Source organism: Neophocaena asiaeorientalis, unplaced genomic scaffold (genome assembly GCF_003031525.2).
Source record: "Neophocaena asiaeorientalis asiaeorientalis breed wild unplaced genomic scaffold, Neophocaena_asiaeorientalis_V1.1 scaffold464, whole genome shotgun sequence".
In the NCBI taxonomy this organism is placed as follows: Eukaryota; Metazoa; Chordata; class Mammalia; order Artiodactyla; family Phocoenidae; genus Neophocaena; species Neophocaena asiaeorientalis.
Genome location: NW_020174569.1, coordinates 88,866 through 96,859, shown reverse-complemented (window position 1 = coordinate 96,859; position 7,994 = coordinate 88,866).

Genomic DNA, 7,994 nt, shown 5'->3' with positions numbered 1-7,994 from the left:
CACTTTGTTGTACAACAGAAACTAACACAGTATTATGAAGCAATTATACTCCAATAAAGGTCTATTAAATATAAATAAATAAAAACAGTAAGAAAAATAAATTCAAAGTAAAATAATTAAGTATCATAAAAACAAAAACAAGATTTTGGGAGCAGCCAAACAAAACAGATAACAAACTTAGGTACTACTAATGTCAGTAAGAAAAAAATGATTCACAAACCAGGCATAGGACTCCATGATGTATTTGTCTCATGGTTAAAAGCAAAACAAAACAAAACACAACTCAGCATCCAAGTCATTACACTGTGAGTTATTCTGTCCACCTAGACAAATAATAACTATGTTTGTTCCTCTTTTAAAATATAAGGAATGCCTACTCTTTTTCCTACTCGGCATAAATTTCAAGGCTTGAAAAGGTAAAATTCCTAAATTCCTCCCTTTTTATTTTGTTTTACTCTTTTGAATTTGTGTGTTTTGTTTTTTGTAACCCACCTCAAAGACTTTTGGGAATGAAGCAGGCATGACAAAATAATAAATAAAAAGAACAGGTGCAAATCTTTAAGATTGCTTCTAATTTCTCCCACCTTAATAGAAAAAAAAATCCTAGAGTACTGTCCCATTTCCTAAATTCCCTTTGCAGCAAAACTCTCCTCATCAAATTTCCCACCCCACCTCCTGCCACACACTGCACCAAAAGTCACATAGCCTACATTGTTGCTAAAACCACCGATCAGACTTTATTTGGTATGCTTTCTTTACCTGGTTTCCAGGATATCTCACTCTTTTGTTTTTCTTCCTACTTTTCCTGTCACTCCCTTTCAGTGTTCTCGGCTAGTTTACCCTCTTCTCCTAGACCTCTTAAATTTGAAATGTCCCAAGAATTTATCCTTAGTCCTCTGCTTTCTTCCAACTAAATATGATATATATGCTTATAACATCCAAGTTTATATATCTAGTCCAGACCTCTCTACCAAACACCAGATTCACATATTCAAATGCCTACTTGATAACTAGGCATCATTTCTAATTCAATATTTCCAAATATGAATATCTGATCTTCTCTACCTTCCTCCAAAAGAAATACACTTTCCATTGCACTGAATACTAATTCTGTCCTTCCAGTTGCTAAAGCTAGTAAACTACATCATCCTTGAATCATTTCCTTTATTCATGCCCCATATACAAAATCAATAAACTCTTTTTGATGGTGTATTCAAAATATATTTAGGGGGACTTCCCTGGTGGTGCAGTAGTTAAGAATCCGTCTGCCAATGCAGGGGACACGGGTTCAGTCCCTGGTCCAGGAAGATCCCACATGCCGCAGAGCAACTAAACCCATGTACCACAACTACTAAGCCTGTGCTCTAGAGCCCGTGAGCCACAACTACTGAAGCCTGCGCTCCTAGAGCCTGTGCTCTGCAACAAGAGAAGCCACCACAATTAAAAGCCCATGCACCACAATGAAGAGTAGCCAGCGCTTGCCACAACTAGAGAAAGCCTGCATGCAGCAAAGAAGACCCAACACAACCAAAAATAAATAAATAAATAAAATTGATGCTTTAAAAAAATACATATATATATATTCAGAATCTGACCATTTCCATTTCTTCATTCACTCATCCTAGTCTGAACAAAATTTAGTGCTCAGCTGCATTACTGCAATAGCTTCCAACATATCTTTCTCTTTAACTCTTGTGCTCCTATAGTCTATTATCAACACATCTGCAATGATCCTTTTAAAATAAAAGTAAAATTGTGACATTTCACTTGGAATAAAAAAAGAAGTCCTTAAAATGGCTCACACAGGCCTCTGTGACCTGGCCCCTCCCAGATCTCATCTCTTACTACTCTCTTGTTTGTTCACCCTAATCTACCAAAATCACCTCCTTATTATTCTCCACATATGTCATAAGGCATTCTCTTGCCTTGAGATCTTTGCAATGACTGTCTTCTCTTCCTGAAAGGCTCTTTCTCCAGATAATCAATTGGCTAATTACCTTATTACCTTCAAGTCTGTGCCCATATGACAGTTTGTCATTGGTACTCTCAGACCCAGAACCCCAACTCTGTTACCTTCCTCTATGTTTCCCCTAGCATTTATCACTTTCTAACATATTATGTAATCTACTCATTTACTGTTTCTCCCCATGAGAATAAAATCTCCAGAAATGCAGAAATTGGACCTGTTTCATGGATATATCTATCCAAGCAATGAAAAGAGTGCCTGGAAATGGTCGAAGATCAACAAATATTATTGGAACTAATGAATATTGCTCTAAAAGGAAACTTCAGGCAAAAGGAAAACATAGGGAAAACAAAGGTACTGATAAGATTATCTGACTCATACCTCTCCTAAATGAAAAATTCACTGAAAATGAAAAGCCACCAATTTAAGGAATAATAGCACTAGAATGGATTTTGTAGCACAGCTGGGATATTAACCTGGACTTATGATTTTCAAGCCAACGTCCCTTGAATTACAATGCACTGCATCCCATGAGTTATCTGCCCTCCATAAAAATAGAGGGCTTGTCTTACAAGTAAACTGCAATAAAGTTTTATCAAAGTCTAACTAAAATTAAACAGGAATATAAATCTATTATAATCATATTTCATTTTCTTATAACCCCTGCCTGATAAAAGTACATCTAAAAAGGCTAGCTTCAAAGATATAGAATAGGATAGGAAAAGGCTAGTAAGTGTATAGAACACTTGAACAACACTTTCAACCTAATTAATGTGTGAGAAATTATACCCAGCACCTATAGAAAACATTCTTTTCAATTACACATATAATGGTCACCATAATAGACCATACAGTGTATCATAAATTCACAGTGAGTTTTAATATATTGAAATAATACAGAATATGTTCTCTGACCATAAGAGAATTAAATTTAAATCAACTAAAATATCTCTAAAATCTCCAAATAAATTAAGCAACTTCTTGTAATTAACAGGTTAAAGAAGAAATCACTAGGAATATTAGAAAACATTTTTAACTTAATGATAAATGCACAATATATAAAAATTATGAGATGCAACTAAAGTAGTATTCTAGAGGTAAATTTATATCTAAATGTTTATATTTGAAAGGAGGAAAGCTGAAGATCAGCGATGTAAGCTTCTACTTTAAGAAGCTAGAAAAAGAAAACAAGCAAATTAAACCCTAAGTGAATAGAAATTTTAAACAATTTAGATATGGGCAGAAATTGAAAAAATAAAAAACAGACAGTAAAGAAAATTAATGGTCAAAAGTTGATTCTCTGAAGAGATTGATAAATAAAATTGATAAACTTTATTGATTAAAAAAATTGATAGGGCTTCCCTGGTGGTGCAGCGGTTGAGAGTCCACCTGCCAATGCAGGGGACACGGGTTCATGCCCCAATCCAGGAAGATCCCACATGCCGCGCGGAGTGGCTGGGCCCGTGAGCCATGGCCGCTGAGCCTGCGCATCTGGAGCCTGCGCATCTGCAACGGAAGAGGCCACAACAGTGAGAGGCCCGTGTACCGAAAAAAAAAAATTGATAAATTCCTAGAACAAATGAGGAAAAGAGGCAAAACATTAATTATCAATAATATTAGAATGAAAGAAGCACCATGACTAGAGATCCTACAGACATTAAAAGGAAAATACGCAAATATTATAGAACAGCTTTATGCCAATAAGTTTGACAAAATAGATGAAAAGAACAATTTGCTTCAAAGGTACAACTTAAAAAGCTGATAAAGAATGAACAGGAAATATGAATAGCTCCAAATATGTTAAATTAAATTCATAATTAAATATCATCTCACAAAGAAAACTAAAGGCCCAAATGGTTTCATTAATAAAGTCTATCAAACATTTAAGGAAGAAAAAGAAGAATCTCATTAAATTTGTTTTTTAGAAAGAATAGAAAGTATGAACAGACCAACCACAAGTAATGAAATTGAAACTGTGATTAAAAATCTTCCAACAGACAAAAGTCCAGGATCAGATGGCATTTTCTACAGAACTAGAACAAAAAATCTTAAAATATGTATGGAGACACAAAAGACCCCGAATAGCCAAAGCAGTCTTGAGGGAAAAAAACGGAGCTGGAGGAATCAGACTCCCTGACTTCAGACTATACTACAAAGCTACAGTAATCAAGACAATATGGTACTGGCACAAAAACAGAAATATACATCAATGGAACAGGACAGAAAGCCCAGAGATAAACCCACACACCTATGGTCAACTAATCTATGACAAAGGAGGCAAGGATATACAATGGAGAAAAGACAGCCTCTTCAATAAGTGGTGCTGGGAAAACTGGACAGCTACATGTAAAAGAATGAAATTAGGACACTCCCTAACACCATACACAAAAATAAACTCAAAATGGATTCAAGACCTAAATGTAAGACTGGACACTATAAAACTCTTACAGGAAAACATAGGAAGAACACTCTCTGACATAAACCACAGCAAGATCTTTTTTGATCCACCTCCAAGAGTAATGGAAATAAAAACAAAAATAAACAAATGGGACCTAATGAAACTTAAAAGCTTTTGCATAGCAAAGGAAACCATAAACAAGACAAAAAGACAGCCCTCAGAATGGGAGAAAATATTTGCAAATAAATCATCGGACAAAGGATTAATCTCCAAAATATATAAACAGCTCCTGCAGCTCAATACTGAAAAAACAAACAACCCATCCAAAACTGGGCAGAAGGCCTAAACAGACATTTCTCCAAAGACATACAGATGGTCAAGAAGCACATGAAACGGTGTTCAATGTCACTAATTATTAGAGAAATGCAAATCAAAACTACAATGAGGTATCACCTCACACCAGTTAGAATGGGCATCATCAGAAAATCTACAAACAACAAATGCTGGAGAGGGTGTGGAGAAAAGGAAACCCTCTTGCACTGTTGATGGGTATGTAAATTGATACAGCCACTACGGAGAACAGTATGAACGTTCCTTAAAGAACTAAAAATAGAATTACCATAAGATCCAGCAATCCCACTACTGGGCATATACCCTGAGAAACCTATAATTCAAAAAGACATATGCACCCCGATATTCATTGCAGCACTATTTACAATAGCCAGGTCATGGAAACAACCTAAATGCCCATTGACAGACAAATGGATAAAGAAGATGTGGTACATATATACAATGGAATATTACTCAGCCATATAAAGGAACAGAATTGGGTCATTTGTAGAGACGTGGATGCATCCAGAGACTGTCATACAGAGTGAAGTAAGTCAGAAAGAGAAAAACAAATATCGTATATTAACACATATATGTGGAACCTAGAAAACGGTACAGATGAACCGGTTTGCAGAGCAGAAACTGAGACACAGAAGTAGAGAAAAAACGTATGAACACCAAGGGGGTAAAGCGGCAAGGGGTGGGAGTTGTGGTGTGATGAATTGGGAGATTCGGATTGACATGTATACACTGATGTGTATAAAATGGATGACTAATAAGAGAAATAAAGTAAATAAAACAAAACAAAAAAAAAGAAAGTAGAGAACAGTCAACAAATTATTTTGAGACCAGCCTAACCCAAAATGTCACAAAAAGACATTATAGAGAAAGAAATATTATACTCCCCATGAGTGTAGATACAAAACTTATAAACAAAATATAAGTAAATTAATCCAGAAATATATAAAACAGAGGATATATCATAACTAAGTAGGGTTAGTATTTTAAAAAATCAATACATTTGATCAAATTGGAATAATAAAGGGCAACTGACAAAATTCAAGGCCAAGTCAAGATAAAAACTCACAAACTAAACATGGAAGTGGAACTCCTTTTCTGATAAAGGCCATCTATGAAAACCTATAGCTAACATTATATTTATTGGTGACATAGTGAATATTACCGTATGGCCCCCAAGTTCAGGAATCCTAGTCAGTGTAAAAAAGAAATTAAAAGTATAACAATTGGAAAGGAAGTATTAAACTGTTTTTATTCACAAAAATAAAAATTATATAAATTGATCATATGTTATATATAAAATGCAAAGTAAACTATAGAAAAACTACTAAAATTAATAGGCAAATTTAACAAGGTTGTAGAACAAGAAGTTAATATAGAAAAAAAATGTATTTGTGTATACCAGTGACAAATAATTGAAAAATGGAATTTTAAAACAATGTCATCTGCAATAAGAAAAACTGCAAAATATTTGCACACTGAAATTACAAAACCTTTTAAAAGAGACTGATAAAGACCTAAATAAATGGAGAGATATACCATGTTCACAGACTGAAGCAATCAACATTGAAACAATGTCAATTCTCCCCAAATTATCTATAGAGTCAACACAATCCTGATAAAAATCCCAGCAGGTTTTGTTATATAAATTTACAAAATACATTTAAAATGTGTAAGATATCCCAAAAGGCTTGAGGTACATAGAAAGAAAAGAAAGACTTTAAAGAAAGCAAAGTTGGAGGACCTACACAGCCTGATTTCAAAACTTACTATAAACTTACAGTAATCAAGATAGTGTGACATTGGCCTAAGGAAAGGAAAACAGATCAATAGGATAGATTAGGGATTCCAGAAATAGACCAATACATATATGGTCAATGGAGAAAGGAGAGTCTTTTCAGTAAATGTTGATGAAACAAATGACCAAAATACAAGCTACTACAATCCATAGTAAAACTTAATTCAAGACATATTATAGATCTAAAGATAAAAGCTGAAACTATAAATCTATAAAGCATGGGAGAATACATTCACAGTCTTGGGGGAAACAATAACTCTTAGGACACAAAAAGCACTAACCATAAAAGAAACAAAATGATAATAAATTGAGATTATATCAAAATTGTAAAAGTCTATCTTCTAAAGATACGTTAAAAAATGACAAGTCAAGATGCATACACACACACACCCCAGCAAGTATCCAAATACAGTAAAAAAAAAATTTTTTTAAAAAGCTAAAAATTAATCAAAAGATAGCCCAAATTTTTAATGGGGAAAGGACTACACCACAAAGGAAATAAAAAGCCTATTAAAAAGTATTCAGCATCTTTAGTCATCAGGAAATTGCAAATTAAAGCCACAGTGATAATATTGTTTCACACTCACTAGAACAGCTAAAATTAGGACTGACAACCTCAAATGTTAATTAGGATATGGAGCCACTGGAATCCCCATAACATTGTTGGTGGAATTATAAAATAGTATAACTACTTTGGAAAACTGCTTGGAAATTTCTAAATAAAATTAAACATATATACCCTATAACTGAGCATTTCTGCACCTGAGTACTCAGGAAAAATGAAAACATATCCACACAAAGACCTGCGCAAAATGTTTCTAACAGCTTTATTAATAGTAGTCAAAAACTGGAAACAGCCCAAATATCTATCAATAGGAGAGTGGGTAAATATTTTGGTACAAAAATAAGGAACATAAAAAAAGAGGGACAGGGCTTCCCTGGTGGCGCAGTGGTTGAGAGTCCGCCTGCTGATGCAGGGGACACGGGTTCGTGCCGCGGTCCGGGAAGATCCCACATGCCACGAAGCGGCTAGGCCCGTGAGCCATGGCCGCTAAGCCTGCGCGTCCGGAGCCTGTGCTCCGCAATGGGAGAGGCCACAACAGTGAGAGGCCCGCGAACCGCAAAAAAAAAAAAAAAGAGGGACAAACTACTGATAAAGGCAACAGGACAATTTTCAAAAACATATGTACATGAAAAGAAGCTAGACACAAAACAGTACATGTTATATTATCTACATAAGTTTGCGTACAATCTAAACTAGTCTATAGTGATAGAAATCGGAACATCGGTCACCTCTGCGGGTGGTGTGTACAGAGCAATTACTGCAGAGGTTGAAATGTTCTATATTTGGGTTGATATAGTGTTTATATATGTGCATACATTTGTGAAAATTCATTGAATCATAGATCATTTAAGATCTGTGCTTTCCACTGTAAACGAATTTTATCTAAATAAAGTACTTTAAAATATAAAATATCTTAGTT